At 36.0% G+C, this 27,723-nt stretch overlaps 1 long non-coding RNA gene across 1 annotated transcript; it reads left to right on the top strand.

The window, feature by feature from the left end:
* Positions 1-14,048: 14,048 nt before the first annotated feature.
* LOC311601851 lies at positions 14,049-17,038 on the top strand. Its single transcript, XR_014780667.1, has 2 exons — positions 14,049-15,200; positions 16,227-17,038. It is a non-coding gene; the product is annotated as an uncharacterized lncRNA (long non-coding RNA).
* Positions 17,039-27,723: the final 10,685 nt, after the last annotated feature.

Here is a 27,723-nt window from a genome sequence, read left to right on the forward strand (position 1 = left end):
CTTAAAAGAATTAGCACAGAAGAAATGAAGGAAGGAGAAAGATATCACTACTCCAAGGGAAAAATGATCACTTCTCCAGAGCATCAAAGTACTGGAATATAGGGGTGGCTCTTTATATAAATAAAGGATTTTACTGAGGTGAGGAATATAGTATTTGCATACATTTCTTACAATGTGGAAGAAATTAAAAAACATTTGAACTCCTTGTCTTCATCACAAGTTTTATAGCTTTGATAATATTCATATTAAATATTTCTTATAGAAATCACCCTAAGTTTATAAAAGACTGATAAGCTACAATTTTTCCTAGGACTATCAATCTAGTAAAGACAGTATTTTTCATGGGCCTGTAAATTACAGCAGACCTCAACACTCTTGTTTCTCTATTTTAAAGGATTCAACAGAACTCCAATGGTTCAAGAGATCCCAAAACCTTCCATGTTACCCGACAGATAGCCCATATACAGCAATAGAACTCCATATTTGCTCAAAGAACCATTAAATTGACAAGGCCTATGCAAGAAATGACATTTGTTAGATTCTGAATCTGTCCCTTTAAGACATTCTGCATTCTAGAATGTCAGCTCTACTAGCCTGAAGAAATAAACAGTGTTCCCTCCAAGAGCTGATAGCTCCCTCTGTAATGGTAAAAATATGCAAGTCATGTGGGGAGAAACTGAACACAAGACAAAGGAGACCTAAGCATGTGGCTGTGGAGCCTCCAACTTCAAGAATGGCAGAGTGTTGTTTTTCTATCTCTGCAGTCCCTGATTTTCAGTTTTGGTCAGGTTTTTAATGCTTTCAAGAACTCTCATAGTCCTCCACTGCCATGGTGTTTCTCCTTCTAATAATGTTACAATATTGTTCAACATTAGAATCACAAAAGACAAAGCCATCACCAAACGGCAAGGTGATAGTTAACATTAACTTTTAAGTTTAAATTGCTGTGTTTAAGAGACCTAAACAAAAAGCAAAACCAAACCAACCAACCAAACCCATCTAAACGCTAAACTCAATTCCCCAAGGACAGATAACTTCTTGGAATGCTGGGCTCTGTTTTTCATGTAAAAGCTTAGTTACACCATTTGCAGAGGATGTACAGTTGTTCACATGTAGGCAAGAGGTATATAGGCAAGAAATATATCAGATTATGTGCTTTCCTCTGGTTGAATGAATGCAGAACATATATAGCCTTGTGGGGTTTGCTGACTAATGTAATTCAGCACCATGGGTATTAGGTATGTACTTGACCAGCATCAATGGTCCTGGCCAGTATTTAATAAAGATTGCTTCAAATTTGGCTCAAAAATTGTGGTGGTGGTCTTATTCTTACCTGGTGGGATTAATTGCAATTGCTCCAAATAGCTCAAAAGTACTCTAAATTTTTATAACCTTAGTACTTTACCATACAAAAAGCCATACTAATCCAAATTATTGTGGAGACCTATTATTGCCTTAGCTGCTTTATAATATGTGGTCATCTTAATAAAGATGGTCATGAAGTTATATTACATATTCTCTATAACGTTGGTAAAGTGAGCTGCCAGCCACATGATTACTATGTAAAAACATCTATTTTATTAGTAAGTCTTTTTAAAACAAGAGTTGAATCCAAGTTACATATACAGTAACAAAACACAAATTAAGATTACCCATGTACAAATTTTTTTCTTTTTTTTTCTTTTTTTTTTAACCAAGACAGAGTTTTTCTGTGTAGCGCTGGTTATCCTATAACTCACTCTACATCCGGCTGGCTTTGAACTCAGTGATCTGCCTGCCTCTGCTTCCCCAGTGCTAGGATCAAAGGCATGTGCCATTTCTGTCTGATTATTTTTTTTAACTATACACATTTTGTTATAACTTTTAAGCTAAATTTTGTTAAAGATTTTTTGACCATACCCTGTAAACTTACAATTATTGAAATAGTTTGCAATATAGTCTTAAGAGATTTTTTTGAGAGTAGAGAAATCATAGAGAAGAAAAGTTTTTAAGGGTGAACAATAGGAAACTCTTGGGGATGAAAGACTTTTTTAAGTGTAGAGCAGAAAAAGTTCATATATAAGAGATTTTGCAATCATTTGTCCAGTGGCAGAGGCTGTTGCCATATGAAAGAATTTAGAAATCCAGTGTGCTGTCTTTAGCGATTGCATTGTACTGAGACCAAGCCATTTGCAGTAAGAAGTAGGACTGTGACACTTAAATAAAATCTCTGAATCTGGGGAGGAAGAGAGAAAGGATTTCACTAGAAAGGGGGTTTATATAAGCTCAAAGATGGAGCAGAGGGACAGAGGGAAGGCCAGGAGGGCATAGAGAAGTCCTGAGACTTTCAGGAGGGAACTGAGAGGGAACAGGGTAGCTAAGTATAGGAGCTCTGCTCAAGGGGAGGAGCATCCTAGGAGGGCATAATGAAAAGACAGAGCAGGATGCTCCCAGGGGCAGGTGAGGAAAAGGGTCACACAGGGCTTAAGGCAGCTGTGGAACTTAGTCCACATCTCCTAGGGAGTAGAAAGTCATTTCCAAAAAGAAGAAGAGAACAAAAGGAACAGAGGACAGTTTAGTGTCATGGTGACAAGAATTTCAATCGAGGACATCCCTAAGAAGAAAGAGAGACTTGTCAAAGAGAAATATTCCAAATCACAGAGAAGAGGCATCCCTTTCCATGTGACAGAGGGCCCAGTAGGATAAAGGGAGCATCTTGGTAGACAAGTGTGGTTTTTGTAGTAATAGTAGAAGAAGCAGGCAGCTCGGGGTGACACTTAGCCAGTAGAAGAAGAGAAGAGAAAGCAGCTGAAGGAGGACTGAGAGAGGCTTTTTGGAAAAGGAAGGATTGCAATAGAGGGAGATGAATAAGTGTACTTAGTAGTGAGATGTACAACATGGGCATAGGAAGCTCCAGGAGCCATAGAGACTGAAAGTCATGATGACGGCCCTGGAGGCATAGCAGGCTGCAGAAGCCAGAGAGACACTTATGGAGCAGACAACGAGAAATGGATGGTTAGAAAGCAGCTGAAGAGGTGGGCTCTAGAATTTGTAGTTAAATTTGGTGAGTGGCAGAAGCCAGTATAAACAAATGATCCATACATCCCTTAGGAAAGTCAAGCCAGCAGTATGGTTTGGAGAAGCCAAATCCCTTTGAAGGGAAAATGCCAATCACGTGGTTTCAGCATCAGATAAATGAAAAATGAGGCCATTACCCTTTTAGATTGAGGATAAAGAATTTTTTTGTAGATATGAGGGAGAGAACAGCCAGAGGCATTTGAAAGTGTCCAGACTAAACTAGGCAGTGAGAAGGGCGTGGGACAAAAGAGGAAGAGAAAAGAGAGCAGGGCAAAAAGGCCAAGGTCAAGCCAGTCAGGAACCAAGAGCACCAAGAGACCATATGACCAAAGTGGCTGAGGTTATTTATATAGGTTAAGAAGCCAGGAAGGTAAGTGAAGGCCAGTCCCTGGAAGGGAAAGGTTTAGGATATCAAGTAGGGTGAGAAGTGCTGGGAAGAGCCACAGGTACTGGGTGAGATTTGTCCTGGGTTTCTTTGAGATCATAGACACGGTCATTTTCCTGCACACCTCTGGAAAGCATTTTCCACCTAAAGCAATTAGCCATTCTAACTAAAGTGAGATGATAGTGCATTGTGGATTGAGTTTGTATTGCTTTGATAGCTGATGGTGAGTTTACGTCATCTAGTTTCCATTCATTTATCTTCTTTTCAGAGGAGTCTCTTTGGGCCATTTGCTCATTTAATGGGGTTATTTGGGTAATGATTTTGGTTTTGTTTTGCTACTTTATCAAGTTTAGTTATAACGTTTCTTCTATATATAAAATCACATCATTTGCAATTAGAGATTATATAGCATTTTGCTAGCATTTCTATTTGCTGCAATGAAACAACATGGCCAAAAGGTAAGTTGGGGAGGAAATGGTTTTTATATTTAATAATTAAGGCAGATGATCGATAGAAGGTAGATACAAGGTATTACATTATAAGAAGTTTATTAAATGAGCATCTGGGAGAAGGAAAGGGGGGAGTGATACCTCAGAGAGAGAGAGAGAGAAAGAGGGAGAGAAAGTAAGAGGGTAGAACAGAGAGAGGAGAGAGAGAGACAGAGTGAGAGAGAGAGAGAAAGAGAGAGACAGAGAGAGAGAGAGAGAGAGAGAGAGAGAGAGAGAGAGGGGGAGAAGAGAAGGGGTAGGGAAGGTAGAGAGAGAGTGAAAGGTTAGAGACTAGAGACTTAGAGGTAGGCAGAGAGACCACATGGAGGGTGTGTCTTTTGTATGGCCTTGGGCAGGGCCATGCCCCCATGGCAGGTAAGCAGTAACATCACAGGTAGGCAGACTGAAGCAGGATCTTAACAATGGTTTATTTGGCTTAAAGTTCCATATCATTATTCATGATCAAAGAAGTCAGGACAGGAGCCCAACAGGACAGGAACCTGTAGACAGAAGCTGAAGCAGAGACCATGGAAGTTTGTTGCTTACTGGCTTGCACAACATGGCTTGCTCAACCTGCTTTTTATAGACCTCAGGTCCACCAGTCCAGGGGTGGCGCTACCCACAATGGGCTGGGTCCTGCTCCATCAGCCACTTAACAAAATACCCCACAATTCAATCTTATGGAAGTATTTCCTCAATTGATGTTTCCTCCTCTCAAATGACTATAGCTTTTTGACACAATTCTGCCCTGCACATATAGCTATACTTATATTTCTCCATTTGCTGTCTCTGTCTGTGGTATAATGCAGAAGTGTTTCGTTCATGGAGCTCCAGAGACTGTTCAGGGTTCATATGTGTTGTCCAAAATACTTCAGTTATATGGCATTAGTAGAGACCCTGACATATATTGGAATCAACAAAGATAGAAAGGTAGAATTTTTTATTAATCATTATATTTATTCACTTTACATCCTGGTCATAGGCCCCATCCCTCATCTCCTCCAAGTCCCACCCTTCCTTTCTTACCGCCACACCCCCTACCCTATTGCTCAGAAAAGGGGAGCACCCTTTCCACTCATCCCAGTTTATCAAGTCACATCAGGACTCGGTGCATCCTCTTCTTCTGTAGCTTGGCAAGGCAGTCCCGCCAGGGGGAAATAATGAAAATGCTGGCAACTGAGTCCATATCAGAGACAGCCCTCGCTCTCTTTAATAGGGGACCCACATGAAGCCTGAGCTGCCCATAGGCCACATCTGTGTAGGGGACCTACGTCCAATCCATGCATGGTCCTTACTTGGCACTTCAGTCTCAGCAAGCCCCTCTGGGTCCTGGTTAGTTGGTTCTGTTGGTCTTCTTGTGCAGCTCCTGTCACCTACAGGTCCTTTTCTCCTTCCCCCTACTTTTCCACAAAATTGTCTAGAGTAGAAGTTATTTAGTTCATTGTCTTCTTTTCAAGGCCATACACTACAGCATCTCTGTCATATTCCCACTCCACTCTAGCATGCTCTTTCAATTAATACAATAGAATAGCCGTTATTTTGCCCTCAGTTTGGTCATTTTTATGGAAAAAGCATGCAAAGCACCTATATTCAGTCATATTCATGATATCAGTCTTCATATCATTTTAATTACAGCAAAATTATGGGGGTATATGATCGTTGTGAGAATTAAACTGCATAGAAGGAAGTATATATAAAGCAATGAGAAGCCCTTGGTTCCTCGGAGTCTCCTTTCCTTTTAAATTTCACACTGCAAGTAAAAGTGCATCTTACCTGCTATTTGCTTGTACTTGCTCAAACAAATACAGTTTCTGAAACATCAAAACAATCATACCACACATACTTACTTCTTTTCACCTAACTTTTCTTTGAATCTTCCAATCTCTAACCCAAAGATATTAATAACAACTGACACATCACACTCAATATGTGCCAGAAATATTGAAAGCATTTTATGTAATCTAACTTATTTAATGCTGTGAAGTAGGATGATAGATGATTGAAGTCTACCCTATGAAGCTTAGTGACATGCCAAAGATCAAGAGCTGGCTCCTGGCATCGCTTGCAATTGAACCTACCTAAGGTATCTTTAGAACTTAGACTGTTAACCTCGTCCTGCACAACTTCTCAAAACTTTTTCTTTCAATGATTGCATAATATATTTTTGTTTTGTTTTGTTTTGTTTTTTTGTTTTGTTTTTGAGACCAATATTACATATTATTTTATGTAATATTCAGACTATAAAAGAAAATAATGACCCCTTTGCCCATCTCATGGCAGACAGTTTTCTCTGCCTTTTCAATGTAAATATAAATTTGTTTGTTAGATATGAAGTGGGGTCCAAGACTGTAATTTTTTAGCAACTATTACAAGATAATTACTATCATGGAAATTATCATTTGAGGAACACTGAGAAACATTAATATTAAAATTTACTTATAAAGAATCACACAGCCACATAGCTCAATAACTATACATAGTATACTTCTTAAACTTAGGACAAAAGTCCTAGAATCCAGTGATAATTGTCCTAATGCCTATATGCCCACTTACTGTGTTATTCTCCATGGCTTTCCTTACTCAGGAAGAATGCCCTAACAATGGTAGTTAAAGTATTTCTCCAGAGCAAGCTTTGGGCTAAACAAACCAAAGGAAAGGAAAGGAAATCTTCATGTCAGAGAAAAATGTTAGACACTTAGTAAATATTTAGGCACTGTAATACAAAAGAAGAAGAAGAAAAAGAAAATTATATGTAGGTATTATGTATGGCCTTTAATGCCAACACCTTACATGCTGAGATGGGACAATTGCCATAAGCTTGTGGTCAGCTTACACTACAGATTGAGTTTCTAGCTAAGCTGTATTATAAAGTGAGACTCTCTGAAGACACAACCAAAAGAAAAATATGATTAGTGCTATTAAGTCAAGCACATTTTAGAAGATGGGACTACTTTAAAAACTTTTTGTCAGTTCAAAACCTATTACTGTGGTTACTTTATTAATTGAAATATTTTATTGTAGATAACTTTATGACTCAGAAAAAGACATTGTAAAATTATTTTTCTCCATTAAAAATAGCTCCAGGCATGAAGGCTCTCATTATCATTTCTTTTCTTATGATCCAATAGTTGTCTCATATAAGAAAATTAAAGGAAAACATTAAATACTTATGTTCCACTTCTGGATATATTTAACTCGGCTGAATAAATTTCTTGTTCTTCCAATAGGTAATAACCCTCACTCCAAAAAACAAAAACAAAAACAAAACCCCCGGAAACTGCTGTGTATATATAGTGATGCTACTTGCCTAGCATGAGTATTGTATCCAGATGATAAGCCCTTACTTTACAATACTAAACTCTGCCAACATAGGGTAAGCAAGTCCTCAATAGTTCCTGCCTCACAAACATGTCTGTCAGATATACTGAACCAGAAGGCTGAAGAAAATGCTCCAATGTTAAAGAGAGTTTTGGATGACTATTCAGGTAGTAAACTGTCTCTATCATCTTCTCATTTGGGAAGCTGCTAACCTGCACGCCCTGTATACTCAGGTAATTAATTTTATTCCTTCTCAAGTCTGATGGAGTTGAAGACCAAATAGTTTATTTTCATAATTAAGCTTGTTTAGCGGTTAAGGTGTTTTTAGGTCTAGATAGATGTTTTAAGTTGATAGAGATGAGATATGATAGATATTGGTTTACATTCAGAATTTTAGACTCACCAGAATAGGAAAATGTTTTCTTCAAGGTTGCCAGATACAAATAGTCAAAACACTATGAATATAACATTAATATAATTCCTGATTGTTTTGTGGTTCTTCTTGTTCTATGTAGGTTATTTTATATATGTATAATAGTATAAATGTACATGTAAAAAAATTTAAATATCAATAAAAAGAAAAAATACATTTCATTGCTAACATTGAAAACATCATATAAGCTGTAAAATATAGTACAACAGAAGTTACTGTGAGTCTCCTCATGACAAAAATATAGTCCAAATAAGTGTGCTTTGCCATTTAAAATCTGATTTTTAAAGTCAAATGACAATGCCTTGTTTCACAGGGAAAATATTCACTACTTTGAATACACAAGCCTGAAGTCTACTGCCCATTGCCAAAAACATTATAACAAAGAAAAGCAGATGTGCCTTCATCCTGTCTTTTTTCTTTTGTTGGCATTTTACATTTCTCTCTGCTTCCTTTCTCTCTTTTTGTTGGGGAAAATTAAAAACACCGTCAACGTGAAAGCTTTCTTCACAAAATGTATTAGAAAAGAGGGAAAACAAATTTATTACTGAGCAAGCGCTGACTGAGACTACAGAAGTCAGATAATATAATGTAAGGACAGCAGGGAATCCCACCCACTCTCCACAGTCATGCAGTTACAGTTCATTACATCCATATTCTCCAGATTAACAGTAACTCATGTCCTTGTAAAAGAATTTGACTTTGCTACATATTCTTTCATAGTTCATCCAAAGTTTACTTGGGGTGGCCATTTTGAGGCTACTATGTTTATGCAAAAAAAAAAAAAAACACCACTTTTCTTATCTCAAAGAGAAACAAATGGCTTATAGATCAGAGAAATGTGTTCAGGTTATACTCATGGGATATAATACAGAAACAATACATCCCATAATGTTTACATTTTAGAGAGAGTATTTTAAAATCTTTGAGAAAAATTCCCTGAGCTTTAGAATTGGCAGTGCCTTAAAGAGTTACATACAATCAAAATTTAGGACAGAGGGAGTCACAAAATATGAAATTTCTCCTGGAACTGCTGTAATTATGAAAGAGAGAAAGGGTTCCCTACTTATTAACAAGAAAAAATTTTCTAGAATTACCCTTACATAGTGACACTTTGTAGCCCCCTCTATTTGTTAGTACTGCACCATTTGTACATAAATCAGGGACAAGGACATGCTATTATCCAATTCCATAAAAAATCAATCTACATTGGTCTGTTAAAACACTTGAAAAAAAAACCTAGTGAAAACTGTTTGATCTAGCTATTTTAGCACTCGGTTCCCCACAATTTGGTCACTGCCCCTTGGCAAGATGGCCTAGCGGGCACACAAAGGAAGGGGTTTCAGGCTATCTTGGTAAAGTGTGATAGGCTGCCACCTGACAGTTGGGGTAGGAGGGCCTCCCTATCAAAGCTCTAGGGGAATGGAATAGGGCAGAAGAGGGAGAGAGGGAGGGGATGGGAAGATAAGAGAGAAGGAATAACAATTGGAATATAATTTAAATAAATTATAATAAATAAAATATATACCAAAAAACATGCCTAATATATAGATTAGGGCAATGGTGTCTTTTGCCATAATCTAACCTTACCCTTTGAAAGTACTCTGGAATAGACTCTACCTATCTTCTACACTACACTCTTTGTGTCTCAACTTCATAGTCTCTTTCTCTATGTGTAGTATCTGAGTATGTTTACATCTATAAGTGCAGGTGTACATGGCATGTGGCCAATATTACTATCGTTCTTCAATTTATTTTTTGAGACAAAGTCTTTTGGTAGACAAAAACTTGGTTGCTTTTGCTATGTTGGCTGGTCAATGAGCTTTTGGTATCTTCTTGACTCTGTCGCCCAACCCCCAAGTACTTTGGTTACAGACACACAGTGATGTAAGTAGATTTTTAAAAGGGTACTTGGGTCCTCATGCTTGCTCATCAAGCACTTCATATATTGAATAATCTCCGCTGATCTCATCTGATTTTTCTTGCAATCACAAGGACAGAAGAATCAAGGGAAATATTCCATTTGTTATGGAGTATTATTTATTCTTTAAAAAGAATGAAAGCCTGTAGTTTACAACAACATGAACGAAGCTTGCTATTCTCTTCGTAAATCTTTACACCAACAAAAGTATTTTCTTTGATTAGATACTGTATGACTGAAGTACAAAAAATTAAAAGTCTATGATATAATTGAGTTGTAATTCCACTAACTGCACAAAGAACTAAAAGAGAGCTTTGGAGAAAACAATCTGATATATTAAATACAACCTGGTATAATCATCAGTAAGTGATATGGCTTTTAACACCCATGTATTGGTTTGTTAAACTCTTATTAAAGAAACTTGGATAAAGTGATCCATTATGCTCCTTTCAATTATTTGTCAAGATAATTGACAGCCTAAGCTACTCAGAGTGTAGCCTAAAGACCATTGGCTACATCTGGGAGTTGTTAGATGTGCACCATCTTGAGGAAGTTCCATTTGCATTGAATCAAAACCTGCATTTAATATCTCTAGGATAACACAGTCACATTAAAATTTGAGAAGCAGTGGCTTTTAGTACTAGATAAAAAGGAGAGTGGGAAATAAATTATAATGATAAAATGTATCCAAAAATATGGAGGAAGTTTGGAACATACAGTTTAGATGACAGTGACTAATCAGAACAAGAAGAGTAAATTGTCATTCAGAAGAACTAAGAATGCTGGAGAGTGAGTTGTATTCGGAAAAAGACATATCTAAAACAGACTTTAGCATCCTTCTGAACCTAAAAACAGACCAACTGAAAGCACAAAAGAGATGGAAAAAGAAAGCAAAGTCAGTTTCCTCAAGGAAGAAAGGATTTTATGTTCAACACTAGGGAATTCTTCCTTTTTCTAGAAATTATGTAGCTATGTTACTCTAGCTGCATGATATTTTCATATTTTAGTATGTTCAGTAAAGTGATTTTTTAAAACTATATTTCTAAATATTAATGCAAAATAATGTAAATGTTGATCTGTATAAAATATTAGGAACACAATTGGAATATCTACACCTTCAAAAACAATAAGCCAAGTTACTTTCCTGAGTTAGTTTATTAATCTCAAGAACAGAAATACATTTTCTACTTAAATTGTCTTAGAGGGAAAAGCATGTGGAAAACTCAAAGGTGTCTTACCATCTTCTCATAACACTGATATTCAAAAATTATATGGCATTATGAGTTAATATCATTTATGGGGATAATGCAGACATCTTTAAAATGTATTTACTGATTGATCACATGTTATAAGTGTATTAGTGTTTTGCCTTCATGCATGTATGTTTACTATATGGTTTCTTGGTACCCTCAGGGGCCAAAAGACATCCTCATAACCCCTCAGACTAGAGTTACAGATGATTGTGAGCTAGCATGTGGGTGCAGGGAATCAAACCTAATTTCTCTGGAAAAATAGCCAGTGAGTGCTCTTAATAGCTGAACCATCTCTCCAGCCCCCAAATGTACATACCTTAAACAAATTTTTAAGGAAAAATCATAAATCACTGTTGTGTAACAATTAGACCTAAGAACATTTTAGGAAAGCAAATATAATTCACAATAACAACTATGTAACTATAATTTATCATTTTAATGAATGAGAAAATTGAATGCTAAATTATTTTAACCATGCCTAAAACACCTTTCCTAATAAAAATATTAATATAAATAATATAACTTCCCTTATTTGAGAAAGAATGCCTACCGTAATGTTATAAACATCATAGTCAACATAGAAACTTGATTGACATTTTCAATATAAGTAGTCACAAGAGATGAATGCTCATTATCTCCATAACACTGATCTGGAAAACCTAGCCAGTAAAACAGGATGCTCAAATACAAAAAGTGCTAACAACATTGGAGAGGAAGAGAAAAATTATGTCAATTTATGAATCTAAGAGAACAAATCATGTCAGTATAAAACTAGTTAGGAAATCCATGAAGGTGGCCACATAAATAAGCACAATTCTGTTGCTGTTGTTTTGTTTTGTTTTGTTTTGTTTTGTTTTGTTTTATTGAGACAGGGTTTCCTTGTGTAACAGCCCTGGCTGTCTTGGACTAGCTTTGTAGACAGTAGGATTTCTGGCAATTTTGCATGTGGAGAAAGAGTAAACGGAAATCAGAGGTAACTACATGATATTTGTGGCCTTAAGATCTCCGAATGTAACTTTTCCATCCATTAAGCCATATCGTCTGATTTCTTGTGACTTTCTAGCCTTATTTTTTTCTTCAACCTTCACCTGACCTGATGCGGTCTAAAAGGTCTCTTTGCTGTTCCTGAGAAACACCAGAACTTGCCATTTTAATATCTTTGGAATGCTTTCCTCACAAATGTCTATGTGGCTACTCTTATCCTTTTCAGGTTTTGCTCAAGTATAACTTATCTGAGCTCACTTTGAGGACTCAACACTTTGCAGTATGCTGTAAGCCTCCTGACTGCACAACGCTGGGTTTCATCCAGAGCACTCACCAAGAAACATACTGTATCCTTTCCTAGAGCACTCTCCAAGAAACATACTGTATCCTTGCCTAGGAGTTATGAGCATCACTTATTTTCTGTTTCTTCCTCCTAATATTTAACCTTTATGAGGACAGAGAGATTTTTTTTTCTAAAATGATGCCTGTACAGTCAACAGTCTACAAATATTTCTTGAATAAATGGATATAATTAATTAACATTTCTATTTTTTAACCAATATCTGATATTTTCTAGGTGCAAGAACATTTTGCTTGGACATCATAAATCTTTCTATTTCTGTGTACCTCTATGGGAAGGGTAAGAATACACTAGGATCTGCCTCTCAGCATTCTCTTAATCTTAATCATCCCATTCATTCTGAAATTAGATTTATGGTGACTGGACATATGACACTGTAAGTTAAATATCATTAGTTTTCAGCTATTCCACTGCTATCATGGGTTTCAGTTTCTGGGCTGTACTAAACTAGATCACGTTGATTCACCTGTATGCTTGCTTTCAGGATTTTGTTAGTTATGACTTTATTTGCTTTCTCCATCTTTCTAAAGGTTTCTTCTAAATTCATTGCTATCATTTTCTCAGAGGTTGAACATGTATTGACAATATGCGTCAGTTAAAGTTTCTATCTCTACTTGTGAGCTTATTGTAGTAGTGAACATTAGCTTTATGGCTGGGAATATGGAAAGGCTTCTAGAAATAGCAATTAATTAACCAAAACAAAGATCAAACAGTATGTGAAGGGTGTGATTAACTATGTAAAGAGTGTGTATAAACTTTTATAAGTTGTTCAATATGTCAATCCAATGTATTTATAGGAAAAATTGAGATGAAAGGGAGATTTCATTTACAAATAGTGATAAGAAAAAGCAAGCATGTAATAATTGTTTACAATGTGATTTTCATGAGCCAAAATGCTATAAGTGCTGTTATATATTATCAATGCTGTTATTATATGTCTTACATATTTAACACATTATGTTTACTTTTGTATATCATGGCTACTAACGACAGTCCTCAAATATAGGAATGAATAACTTTGTGTATTTAGTAAGTGAATGTTATTTTCATATATTAGGTTGCATAAAACACTTATAATCCATGTTTTTTACTTCTTACTTTTCTGAATATATATGTGTATTACAGGTGAGTTGTATCTGCTAATCCTGACTCATGCTTGATTACAATGTCTTTGGATCTATTAGAAGCTGTTATGTACCTTCAACTTTGATGAGCATGAGAACTATTTTGAGAACTTCGACCATTCTAGTGGTCCGTAATCAGCTTCTGTAGCCCTCTCTAGAGTATGGGCCTTTCTATCACCAAGACACCACACTGTAGTATAGGAACTCTAGGGGGACTATCTCAAGCACAATGGGTAAACAACAACACAAAAAACTAGAGACAAGTTTTCTGTTCCCACAGACTCTACCCTATCCAGGCATTGCTATACACTACACCATTCGAGTCAGTGAATTGACAGAAGGCAGCAGCAGGAGGTAGCAGCTTGGAGCCAATTCTCAGAACTCATTGATGTGTCATCATCCATTGCCCCTCTTCTGGATCTTCTCCCTTGGCCTAAAGAGGCTCCTCTTGATTTTAGCCAGAGAGGATTTGCTTTGAGTTATCATCTCCTTTTTCGAATAATACAATTGAACTTCTGAAATTTTCAGTGGAAAAAGCTCTCCTCTTCTTAGTGGGAATCAGTATTTGAGAAACTGCATCTAGAAGAATTGCATCAATGCTGAAACCAACCAGATAAATTAAGGGCAAAATACCTATCTGCTAATATATTTATCTGTGCTCTATTCACATGTATATTTGTAAAGCCTGGAAAATCTTTATTGGGATCTACTCCAAATAAGAAAAAAAAAAGATTCCTCTAATAAGTGTTAGGCATTACTGACCAGAAAATTTGTTTTGCACTTATTCTTCTGAATTCTTTGTGAATCTTTTAGAGCTGTGACTCTCAAATTTACCATGAATCAGAATCCCTGGGTGGTCTTATTGGAACTTTGATTACTATTCCCTAAACAGTGTTTTGTATTTCTAACCTATTCTCATGTGATGCTGACTCTGCTATATTAGCAAGCATGATGCAGGGTTATGCAAAACTCATGGAAAGTATAAATTATGTTTAGAACAAGATGTTTTGCTTAAATAAGTAGGATTCTTTAAGAGTTCTCATCTAGTTTGCCCTAAAAATTATCTCACTTTCTAATTCTGCAGTTGTTTGTATGATATTGTAAGATTGGTCACATGACTTGACTGAGTCTTCTTCTGCACCAGCTCATGTGTAACTTTCTCCTATTTGAGAAGAGCACTGGCCTAACATTTTAAAGTGACCAACAGTACATCTAGTGAGATTATTCCTTTGTGTCTTCCTTTCAAAAATGAAACAAAATTGGTGAGATACTAAGCAAACATTAAAACTTAAGAAACTATAAATTAATAGATTTTTAGATTCTCCACTCAACTCAATCGATCTGATCCATTTGCTCTGGATAGTAACTAATCACTAAACACTTTTTCTGGAAAGAGACCAGGTTGTGTTCACAGCTAGTATATTTACAAAATATCATCTTAAAACTTTCCAGCATCTTTTGTAAATGGCGTTACTTTTCTGCTGCTTCAGATTCCAATCCTATAAAGGAATGTATGTGGCTTGGGATTTATTTTGAAGCATTCTCCTTAGAGACCTGGCCTGGTTTCTACCTTTTATGGCTTCCTCATTTGCTTTTCATGTCTCCGTGAAGTGCTAGATTTGACTCTAACTTTTAAACTTCCTGATTTCTCTGCAGTCTGCCAGATAGAATTTTATTTTGAGGGAATTGCTTTTATGGATTAATCCTTTTACTTGCTGTGTTCCCTTGCGTCTGTGACTCTAAGCAGTCAACTCACTCTTTTCACACTATTTTATTTGCTTACGTAGGCAACTGCATATTCCAAATGTACAGAAAAGATTCATACTGATTTTTTTTTCTGAAGCTCCTCTTCCAGCATGACAGGAACATTCAGTCACAGGTATTTTCCTTCATTTATATTTTGTCTGATCCTTTTTGTGTCACAAAGATATCAAATCTGCCCTTGCCTCCTTGCTTATTTTTTAGTAAAAGTAACTAGCAATGTTAAATGGTTGGAGTCTTAATGTGAATGTGTCTTTAATTAAAACCTCATTGCAGGCTGATGAAATTGTCTAATTTAGCTGGCTCTAACCACTCTGTTATTTTAATCATGACCATAGAGTGGCATGTTGCTTAAAACTGAAACAGATGTACTCATTGGAGGTTAATAATAAAGAGTCTGGAGAAATTACTATTTTAAATCAAGCTTTAGCATTAGCGCATTTTAGCCTTTTCAAAATTACTTTATAGAACAGCAGCTCTCTTCATATTTGTCATGCTCTATTTAGACAGCTATGGCAAAATACTATGAATAAAGTGACTTATAAACAACAGACCTTTCTTCCTACCATTTCTAGAGGTTTAGAAGTCCACAGTCAAGCTGTTAACATATTTGGAGTCTGTGGGCCTTTGCTGGAAAGGTTTAAGTCTGGTGTTTCCAGATAGGCAACTGAGCTCAGTCTATTAAGATGGACTCCATTTCTCAGTGGGGTTCTCTCTTAGCCTGATATGGGGACCCTCCAGAAACCCTAAGGAACATCACATAGCCTTCAGGAAAGATTACAGGCCCAGCATTTTACTCATAAGAAACCCATTCAGCAAGCACCTGGGCATTCCCGGAGATACCTATCCTAGGTTAGTAAGATATCTGGATGTCTTGGCTTTCAACCAATGATTATTGACTTTTCCTGGAGATCTTCCCTTATCTATAGGACAATTAGGTACTGCTTTTCCCCTCTTATGATAGGGCTGTTTTGTCAGCCATGTTTTGTAGATTAAGTATCCCTAGCATCTCTACCCCTAGTGAATCAGACATACTCACCCTCAAAACGTCTCCCATTGCCCAAGGTCTATATGTCTCTGACTTGTGAAATAAACTGACTCTTTCATGCTCATGTCATTCCTTGACCATCACCATCTGAAGCAGGGGGAGAATCATCGCTGGACACCTGGGGCTTGACTGCCAGTCAGGCAGTGATGGTGAAGCTATCTTGGTATCCACTGAAGTCCACTCCATTGCTGCGAGCTCGGTGTAGACTACAGGTGAAGCACAGGAGGGTCTGCACCTCATCAGACCTGCCTTCTTGCTAGATATGGACATCTGCTTAGCATGGCAACTTAACAATGGGCTGTAACACTTTTGGTTTCATCACATGCTTGTGGAACTCTCAAGTCTCCACTGCCATCTGATACCAGCAATCTCATTCTAAAAGAGGCAATTGTAACACCCAGTGGAAAACTCAATTCCACCTCCCATAGTGATAGCAAGAACCACGCCTAGGACAGGGACCTTTCCCTGAGCTCTCTAAGCTGTCCCTGAGTGAGAAACATGACTTTTGACCTTGAGGTCCGGCTGTCCTCATTGGGAAGCAAACAGTGCCTGGATGCAGAAGCCAGGCCAATGAATGAAGGTTGAATGACCGGTGTCTTATGAGTACTGTTCATTGGCATCACTTCTTCTTGTGTTCTGCACGGTAGAAGGACAAGTAAACTTCCTCAGGTTTATGAGGAAGAACATGTATTGAGGACCGGAGTAAAACATTTGTACCACAGCAATACCCAATAGAAAAATACATATGAATTTACCAAAATAAAAGACTTCATAGTAGAAACATTTGTAATAAGTCAGTGCCAGAATGTATGTATATAAGTACATATCAACACGATTTGCCAAGTGTCTAAATTGCAGTGTTGTCACATAATGCAATATTGTATACCAATTAAAATGAACAAAAAATACATGCAGCAGTATGGATAATTTTTACACAATGCTTTACTTATTGGAGATTTTTGTTTGTTTTTGTAGTACTGGATATAGATCCCAAGGCTCATTTATGACAGGCAAACATATTGCCATGGAACTACATCCTAGGTACAATAGTACATAGAATAAAACAATTACAGAGAAAACAAGTGACAGAAAAGTATATATGGAAACCAACTGTTGTTTGGTATGGAAGATTTTTACATGCCACTTTTAGTAGAAAGATAAGGAAAGAACTTGTTCTGTACTATTCTATTTTATGCCCTCCTTTTTACCCAGTTGCTTCTCAAAATATACTTTTTTGATTTCAGAGACATTTTCTATTTCTTTCACATTCTACACATCATCTGAGTAGAGAGATTGATATGTTTTGTTCTAGAATCTCTTTTAAAATGTTTTCATATGTCAAATGACCTTGGACACTAGAACTGGCAATACCTTTTAGGAAGAATTATTCATTCATGGTTAAGAACCACAAAGAGAGAGCTAAGTACAGTTATGCCTTGCCAATAGTCCTAGCTCCAAAGGAGGTTGATGTAGGAGGATTGCTTGTTCAAGACTTTGAGGCCAGCTTAGGAAAGATAATGGCTAAGTATAAATTTCAGTTTTTCTGTTGCAAATAACTGTATGTGGCACATCCATCTGGAATGCTTGATCTTGTTCCCAGGAGTCTTAAGATTTTAAAGACCATTGATACAAACCTAATATTCATAAACTTGTATTGTATAAGTAACAGAGTTCTTTGTCTCTAATTCAAAAGACTCTCAATGTTAATGTCCATGAAAACAAACTAGCAATTACTGTGCTAGCTGTCCTAGTTAGGTTTACTATTGCTGTGATGAAACACCATCAGCAAAGCAATTTGGGGAGGAAAGGGTTTATTAGGCTTACACTTTTCCATCATTGTTCATCATTAAAGAAAGTTAGGACATGACCTCAAACACAAATCTGGAGGCAGTAACTTATTCAAAAACTATGGAGGGGTACTGCTTACTGGCTTGCTCCTCATGGCTTGTTCAGCCTGCTTTCTTATAGAACCCAGGTCTAGTGGCCTTTATAGTCTTGCCTATAGTTGATCTTGAGGAAATGTTTTCTCAATTAAGATTTCCTCCTCTCAGATGACTTTACCTTGTCTCAAGCTGACACAAAACTAGCTGGCACACTAGTTTTCAAATAGAGTAAAACTCCAAACCTTTGACAATGTGTAACCCTTTTCTACCCTACCAACTCATATTGCACTAAATTACTGTTCTAGCCTCACTGTGTTATATAGGTCTCACAATCACAGTGAAACAAAATTTTATAATAATAAATTTAAATATTAGAACAAATAACACTTAATGCTTACTGAGCACCAATATATATGAGACACCATGACAAAAAGTGTTTGCACATGGAATTATTCTTTCCTTCAGCTTATATGTGAGAAATCCGGTGTGCAAAGGCAAAATAACTTATCATGTATCACCCAACGTACCTGGTGAAACCTAGTTACTCTAACTTCAAAGCTCATTCTCTCAAATCCAAGTACATTTGAAAGCAGGAGGAAGAACTGTCTCAAGTTACCTAATATAATAGAACTGGTTAAAATCACTAGACAGATGCAAAAGAAATAATTGTTATTAAAGCACTATAACTTTGCTGTGTGTATGCATAGTGTGTGTGTGTGTGTGTGTGTGTGTGTGTGTGTGTGTGTGTGTATGAAATAGCCATCTGTAGTAGCGTTTGAAGTCTCTAATCAAAAGAATGGTATTTCCACCAGTCTGACATTTACATTAAAAAGTCTTTCCATTTTAGGCTAAAAGAAGAAACATATTAGACAAAATAGACAATAGTGTGCAACTAAGTGTTCTTTTATCTTGTATTTAGTAATTTACTATCACCAGGATGTAATTTTTTTTCTATTTGAAAAAATATCACGAATTTGGTTTCTTGTAACCCAGTTTATTTTCTTTTCAGTAGAAACTTAAAAAACTAAAATAGGGATAAGAAGATACTTATTCATTTTGGTTTTCATATGATAAGCCAGAGTTGATATTAGAGATAGTGCATAATTTTGAATTTGAAAATTAAACATAGTGAGCAATGAATTTCATTCACTGAAAGAAAATCAATCTGACAAAATATTATAATAGGTTCTCAGTGGCTGGGGAAGAATTGTGAAAAGGGTTTCACACCCCTCAGCTGAAACCAGCTAAGATAAAAATCTACCAGCAGTCTGATTCCTGCATGTAAAATATTTGCTTCGGAAAGCTTGTGAGAAAACAAATTACAGCTCTCAGAAATTAACCCCAAAATACACTGATTGAAGTGATGACCACATACTAAGGAGCCAAAGCTATTTTTGCATATGTAATACAAAATAAAATAAGGCAAAGCAGTAGCAGAAGTCTCCTCCTTGCCTTTTTGCCAGGCCCCACTGCTTGCCAGATTCAGTTAGTTCAGAGAAGCGAAACATTCAGGGTTGTAAAGAGAATCACAAAAATAATACATATTTTCAAGATTCAGGCTGGCTTTATGGAAACTGAAAGTGTCAGAGCAGTGAAAAAGCAAAACTGAAAACAGCAGCTTATCTTTTTCCCCCTCCTCATCTTCCTGAATCTCTCTATCTTAGATGGCCAGAATAACTGAACTCATAATACAATAAAATAATGAAATAAAACAGGAGGTGTAAACTCCAGGGAAAGACTACATGTGAAACAAAAAAATTAGAATTTAATTATTGTAATCTTTCCTATATATAAAATACAAAACACATCTCCCAAATATAGTCATTATTTTGACGTGTATGGTATATTCTTTTGGCTTAACATTATGTTTGTGAGAATCATGCCTGTTTGGGTGTGGATCCTTGATTCATTTATTTTCAACGAGCTGAGCTGCTATGTCATAGGGAGAGAGCATCTTTCATTTCCCTGGATAGTGCCAAACTGGCTGGTGGTCAGTTAACCCACTATGAAACAGAACAAATCCTGCTTTAGTTATTTTGTTTATCATTTACTATATAATCCTGTTTTATGAACTATTTATTTATTTTTATCACCTGTTTTTCTATTGAAATATCTCTATTATTAGTAAATAGTCATATTGATTCTAAGAATATATTCAGTACTGCTTGGTAGTACAGGCTTGAACATCAAAATGTTCCAGAGGCTAAGTCAGGATTGCAAATTCAAATTGTGCCTGCTTTGCAAATAGTTCAAGACCAGTATGAGTAACTTAGTGAGATGTAGCCAGGGAAAAATATCATTTGGATTAGAAATATACGTGCTTTAATATAATATATTTACCCTTTCTTTTAGTTCTCTGGAAGGAAATTGCTAACATGAAATAAATTTGATCATCTTGAGACTTTCATGCTGCCAACAAGGTTCAAACTAGCCATGTAGAGGCTGGATGAAAAGATGTTCAGTCGGGGCTGGAAAGATGGCTCAGTGGTTTAGAGCACTGCCTGTTCTTCTGGAGGTCCTGAGTTCAATTCCCAGCAACCACATGGTGGCTCACAACCATCTATAGTGTGATCTGATGTCCTCTTCTGCAGATAAAACGCTCATATACAATAAATAATAAATAAATCTTTAAAAAAAGATGTTCAGTCAGCCTCAGTGTTCTAGTCATCCCAGTTGCAGACATGAGGCATATGAATATACAAGCCACATTATGAACTCTGCTTTGGCAGGTACATTATGAATAATCAGAAACATATTTGAGAATCATAGAAGATGACTAAGAAGTATTTCAGATCTCCTTAGCCATTCAAATCTGAGAGTCTAGTTACTATGGAATGCAAATGATTGTTTGCAGGTAAAAGTAGAAATTAAATAAAGTCAGTCTCAGAAAATGAAATTTTCTGTTTTCTGTCATTAGTGGCTCATAGACTTTATATAGATATATATGGTCATTTGAATGAGAATGTTCCTCATAGGCTCATAGTTTTGAATGTTTGGTCTTTAGTAGGTGAACTATTTGAGAAGGACTAGGAAGATTAGGAGATGCGTACTTATTGAAGGAGATGTTGCACTGGGAATGGACTTTGTGGTTTTAAAAGCCCACACCAGATTCAGTCTTTCTCTCTTTGTTGCTTGGATCAGGATAAAAAGCTGTCAGATGCTGCTACTCCAGTGTTATATCTGTCTGCTTTCTACCATGATGATAGTGGACTAACCCTCTGAAACTATAAGCAAGCCCCCAGTTAAATGCATTTTTCTATAGGAGTCTTCTTGTTAATGATGGCTCTTCAACACAATAGAACAATAATTAAGATGATGGCATAAATCATGTTTACAGATTATATGAAAGTAGAAATGAAACTGTTGAGAGAGAAAAGGGGAACTAATGGACATGGATATGGGCAAGAAAGGAGAGGGTAGAAGATATGAGAGGATATGCTTAAAGAACATTATATGCTTATATGAAAATGGCCCTATGTAACCTATTATAATACATAAGAAGGTGATCTGTCATTGGTGGTCACTATCCAAATTTTTGATGACATATATATAATATTATAATATATAATATTTTTGTCTGATGTCAGTAGGTTTTGATGAATTAACTAGAATAGAAGATCTCTGTGTTGGACATAGAATAAGGCTCTGAAGGACTGCGATATGTGTGGGAGAAAAGGCATCCTGGGAAAGGAAAGTACATGAGCCATACTGATTAAAAAAAGAGTAACCCTCCTGTATACAGACTGAGAAAGAAATTAGTGAAACCACACCCTTCACAATAGCCACAAATAATATAAAGTATTTTGGTGTAACTCTAACCAAGAAAATGAAAGACTTCTATGAAAAAAAACTTCAAGTTTCTGAAGAAAGAAACTGAAGAAGATATCAGAAGTTGGAAAGGTCTCCCATGCTCATGGATCAGTAGGATTAACATAGTAAAAATGGCCATCTTACCAAAAGCAACCTACAGATACAATGCAATTACCATCAAAATACCCACACACTTATTTACATACCTTGAAAGATCAATTCTCAACTTCATTTGGAAAAAAAACTCAGAATAGCTAAAACAATCCTGTACAATAAAAGATCTTCTGGAGGAATCTTCATCATTGATCTCCAGTGGTACTATAGAGCAACAGTAATAAAAATGACATGGTACCAGAATAGAAGTAGGTTTTTTGAAAAACAAAATAGAATCAAAGACCCAGAAATAAACCAAAACACCTGCACACACTTGATTTTTGACAAAGCCAAAACCATACAATGGGGAAAAGATAGCATCTTCAACAATTAGTGCTGGTCTAACTTGATGTCTACATGTAGAATAATGCAAATAGACCCTTATTTATCACACTGACAAAACTAAAGTCCAAGTGGATTAAAGATCTCAACATAAATCCAGAGTGGGAAAGAACCTTGAACTCATTGGCACAAGAGACAATGTCTTGAATAGAACACCAAAAGCTCATTCTCTAAGACCAACCATTACTAAATGGGACCTCATGAAACTGAAAAGCTTCTGTAAGGCAAAGGACATTGCCAACAGAACAAAACAGCAGTCTATAGACAGTGAAAAGATCTTTACCAACCCTACATCTGTCAGAGGGCTTATATCCAATATATATAAAGAACTCAAGATATTAAGCACCACCAAACCAAATAACCCAATTAAAAATGTGGTACAGAGCTGAACAGAGAATTCTCAACAGCAGAATTTTTAAAGGCAGAGAAGCACTTAAAAAGAAATGTTCACTGTTCTTAGACATCAGGGAAATGGAAATTAAAACAACTCTGAGATTCTATCTTACACCTGTCAGAATGGCTAAAATCAAAAATCCAAGTGACAACACATGATTGTGAAGATGTGGAGAAAGGGGAACATTACTCCAATGCTGGTGACAATGCAAACTTGTCCAACCACTTTGGAAATCAATCTGGTGCTTTATCAGAAAACTGGGAATAGCTCTACTTCAAGACCCAGCCATACGACTCCTGGGCATATACCCTAAAGGTGTTCTACCACAGAAGGGAATTTGCTCAATTATGTCCATAACAGCTTTATTTGTAATATCCAGCATCTGGAAACAACCAAGGTGTCCCTCAACCAAGGAATGGATACAGAAATTGTGTACCTTTACATAACAAAATCAAGGAAATCTTGAAAATTTCGAAACTAGAAAAGATCATCCTGAGTGAGATAACCCAGACCCAGAAAGACATTCATGGTATATACTCATTTATAAGCCAATATTAGGCATATAATACAAGATAACTATGCTACAATACACAGACCTAAAGAGGCTAAACAACAAGGAAAACCCTAGGGAAGAAACCTGATTTGCATTGAGAAGGGCAAATAGAATAGACACACTGGAAGAGGTTGAAGACAGGGAATAGGGCAGGAGACCAACATAGATGTCCTCTGAAAGACTCCACCCATCAGGAGATCAAAGCAGATGCTATGACTCACAGCCAAACTTTGAGCAAAGCACTGGAAGTCATACAGAAGAGTGCAGAGATAAGGGACAGGAGCTCTACAAGGAGACCATCAAAGCCAACGAAAACTGGATCCATGGTGGCCTGCAGGAATTGATCCACCAACCAAGGAGAAAGCATGGAGAGGACCTAGACTCTGTGTTCAGATGTAGTAGATGAATAGCTCATCCTCCAAGTCAGTCTCCTAGTAAGAAGAGCAGGGACTGCCTCTGGCATGGCCTCTGGTGCCCGCTCTTTGATCAGGTCTCCGTGGTGGGGGTGACCTTGTTCAGCCACAGAGGAAGAGAATGCAGGCAATCTTAATGAAACATGAAAGGTTGGGGTCAGATGTTAGGGGAGAAGGGCTCCACTTGTCAGAGGACTAGGGGAAAGGAATAGAGATCAAAAGGGAGGGAGGGTGAAATTGGAAGGATATGAACGAGGTAGTAAAAACCGGGATATAATATGAATAAATATAAAGATAAATATTAATTAAAATACATATAATATCTATGTATATATTATCCTTGTTCATGTGCACATACTCATATATACACATGCACAGTGAAGGTTGAACTCCAGGCATATTAAGCAAAGTGCTTTACCATCAAACTTTACTCCTAAACCCAGAATATAAATTAATGTAACTTGTAAGAAGCATAAACTATGAAATATCTTAAAATCATGAAACAGGTATTTTTGAATAAATGTTAGAAATAACTGAGGACATATTGCAATCATGATCCTGTGTAGCATTGGAAACAAATGGGGAAAAAAAGAAAGAAATGAATTCACGGATTATAGAAAGAAACAATGGTGACGTTGTTGAAGGAATATGGGACACTGATAATACAACAGTTGGCATTTCATTGTGTCCTATGTTTTTCATTTTCAACCCTAAAATTGACTTTGTAACATAAGTAGAGTGAGGTGTTGATTAAAGGAAAGGATATGATAAGTGCCTGCCCCAACTGTGAATAACAGCTCAAAAATTATAAAGCACAAACTAGATGAGCGCATATTGACTTTTTCTGTCAATGTCTTGTATGATAGCTTATTTTATAATGCTGGCATCTTGCACTGTAGTAAATAAAACTTTCTGAACCACAAAGAATATATTCTTATTCTTAGTGACATATAACTTCAGGTACCTTTGGAGGAAAGAACATACTGAGTTCGATAATAAAATGTTTATTATAGTACTGAATGTGAAAATGCCTCAGCCACAGTATTAAAAAATGCATGATGAGAATCCATGGCCCTTCAATACAGTGATGATAAATAAATAAATAAAGCCCAGAGGCAGAAAAGCTCAAACACATTATATAGTCAAGATACAGCCAAAAATGATTCACGAAATAAAAAGTTCACAGCGAAACTCCAATTTTATATAGATCTTCTCCCCTGTAAATTTTGATCCTTTTCTTTGATCAAATTACATATCTAGACAGTAGGAAAAAGTCTTTTATTTAGTTTTATTTAAATTTTTCTTGTGATAAACATTAGATTTTGTGTATAGTCCATTTTGAGTTATTACAATAGTTAAGTATTGAAACAATTTTTCCAAAATGTCTTTATATTTTTCCTGTTAAGTATGAAAATGTCTGGAAAATACACATTACATTTGATGTTAAACACTAGCAGGGGAGGATGTATAGAAAGAATCTTAATACAATAATACTTAATGTAAGGCATTAAAATAATAATATCTATATTAACAATAATACAAACAGCAAAAACACTAAGAATGTAACATTTATATAATTCCTGATTATGTCATGGCTATTCTTGCTATAGGTAGTTTATTGTATATATGTGGAATAATATAAAAGTATATGTAAAAAAAGAAAAAAACAATGATAATAGCATGATAATATTGCATAAATTTGCATGGTAAATAAACACTCTTTGATGCAAAGTATAGAAAAACGTACAATTTTTTCCTATTGCAAAAGAAAAAATGAAGTATTTTCCCCAGCTATGTTTTTAAAATAAGCTATTTTCTTTATAACAGTCTGCAAAGCTATATTTATTGAGATCTATTGTGTGTTAGAAATTCATTGCTTCTTGTTTTGAAGAATTGTAAAAACATATCAGTGAAGTTTCTGCATCGGAAGAATTTATTTTCACATTAGAAGATGGAACAATTTTATGTCCTTAGCATTTATGTGAAAGCATGTGTATAAGTTCAACTCAACACATAGCATATTGTACATTTCATCCCAACATCTGTTTTTTTTCAATGATTTAGTGGAGAAGGTGTCAAACTATGGCCTGGGGGGTAAATCTAGTTAGAGCTTGTTTTTCTACAACCCTATAGCTAAGAATGTTTTCTTTTTACATTTTTAAAGGCTTTAAAAAATAAAGACAAAGAAAAAATGCAACAATGATAGTAAATAACTCACAAATCCTAAAATATTTACCATCCAGCTCTTCACAGAAAGTTTGTAACCCTGGATTTAGAGTAACCTATAAATCCATGAAGCTTTGCTAAATGAGAGATGGTAACTGGGGTCAGTGTGAAAACAAGTGCATGATGATTTCCAACCATACTGGTCAAAGCCTGAATAAAGATATCTCACATTTCTACTGAATTGATCTTTAATGCTCTTCCTGTATGAAACAACAACAACAAAAACCTAGAAATTTGTTCTGAAGTCAGACTTGTTCCTATAGGGTGATTCATCTACTGATGAAACTACATGATGTCCCAATGTAGCTGCATAAATCACAGTCTTCCATAATATTGCAGACTATTCAAGAAAATGAAGTAAACCTAGGCTCTACTCACTTTCACATTGCTACCAAGCAAGTTGCTAGTGATTTAGTGTTCTGTGTACAAAAGCTGCCTATAGTGAGCTTCTGGAGCTTAGTGGCATTTACACTTTTTTACAAGTCTGCAGCGGTTGACATCGCTACCGATTCCAGCTGTCAATGAATCCAACAGAAAAAAAGGAAAAATTATATTTTCTCAAGGATTCTTTGGTTTGTGATCCAACAAACTGCCTTTTCTTAAAATTTGGTATGTACCTATTGTACATAAAACTAGATTTCATAAATACATATCTCACTCAAGTATATCATCATTCAACAAGTAAATCCCCAATATGCTTCCCATTTTCCTGTCACCCACTTCATATTACCCCCTTCCTCCTTCCAGAGGATCACTTTTACTTTTATTTCACACATATATACACAAATTATATCATTATATATAATTTTAATTAATATTTTATATATAATTCTTTGCTGAGTAAGTCTACAAAAGGAATGTAACTTTTACATGTCTCACTTCATGTTCATGGAACCTTTATAATAAGTTATATCTTCAAATTATAACTTCAAATATCTCAATGAATAAAACCAGGAATCCCTCCTCATGAATATTAGGGACTATGTGCTTTCATTTTTTTCTGTCTTTATTGTAATCTTTTCTTCTATGTGATGATGGTCTGCTGTTTTAGTAGGAGTTTGTTAATTACTGGGAAGAATGGAAGGTATTAAAACCTCTCAGTGTGAGAGAGACTGACATAAACAGGAAAAAAATACATTTCTGAACTCTGTTTGGAGGTTAAGATATATTCAACAGAAGCAATATAGTAACTTGAGAGTGGATTGGATAAGATATCTGATGAATAGTTTTCTGTAAGTCAAAGCCAATTCTGGAAAGATTGGACATTTCTATTTAAGACCAACTGCTTGCTTGTATGTATGTATGTTTGTTTGTTTGTTTTTACTGTTCTGGGAGACATAATACTTTGTTCATCCTAAAGGAAGATGAAAGCTTCCTTTTACAACTCTTAATATTTACTGATATGCTATCTTTGTGTACATCTGAAAGATATGCTATTTCAGAATGATAGTTGCACAACTCCATCAATGTTGAATAAAGACAGTTTATCTTATGAAAAACATTGAAAAAATGTTTGTAAATAAATAGTAGTAATTATGATAATAGAGATTGCTACATCTTTCAATAAAAATCAACCAAAATTAAAAATTATTACAGTGATGTATTTTGGCTCAATAGAGACAAGTAGAGGTGCTGAAACTCCATAAAGAACACTTTTGGATTTTTTTTTTCAAGATAAGGTTTCTCTATGTAGCCTCAGCTGTCCTGAACTCACTTTGTAGACCAGGCTGCCCTCAAACTCATAACAATCCACCTGCCTCTGCTTCCCGAGTGAAAGGATTAAAGGTGTGCGCCACCATGCCTGGCCACATGAAGAACT

This window comes from Acomys minous (genome assembly GCF_964271855.1).
Source record: "Acomys minous genome assembly, chromosome: 7".
Lineage (NCBI taxonomy): Eukaryota > Metazoa > Chordata > Mammalia > Rodentia > Muridae > Acomys > Acomys minous.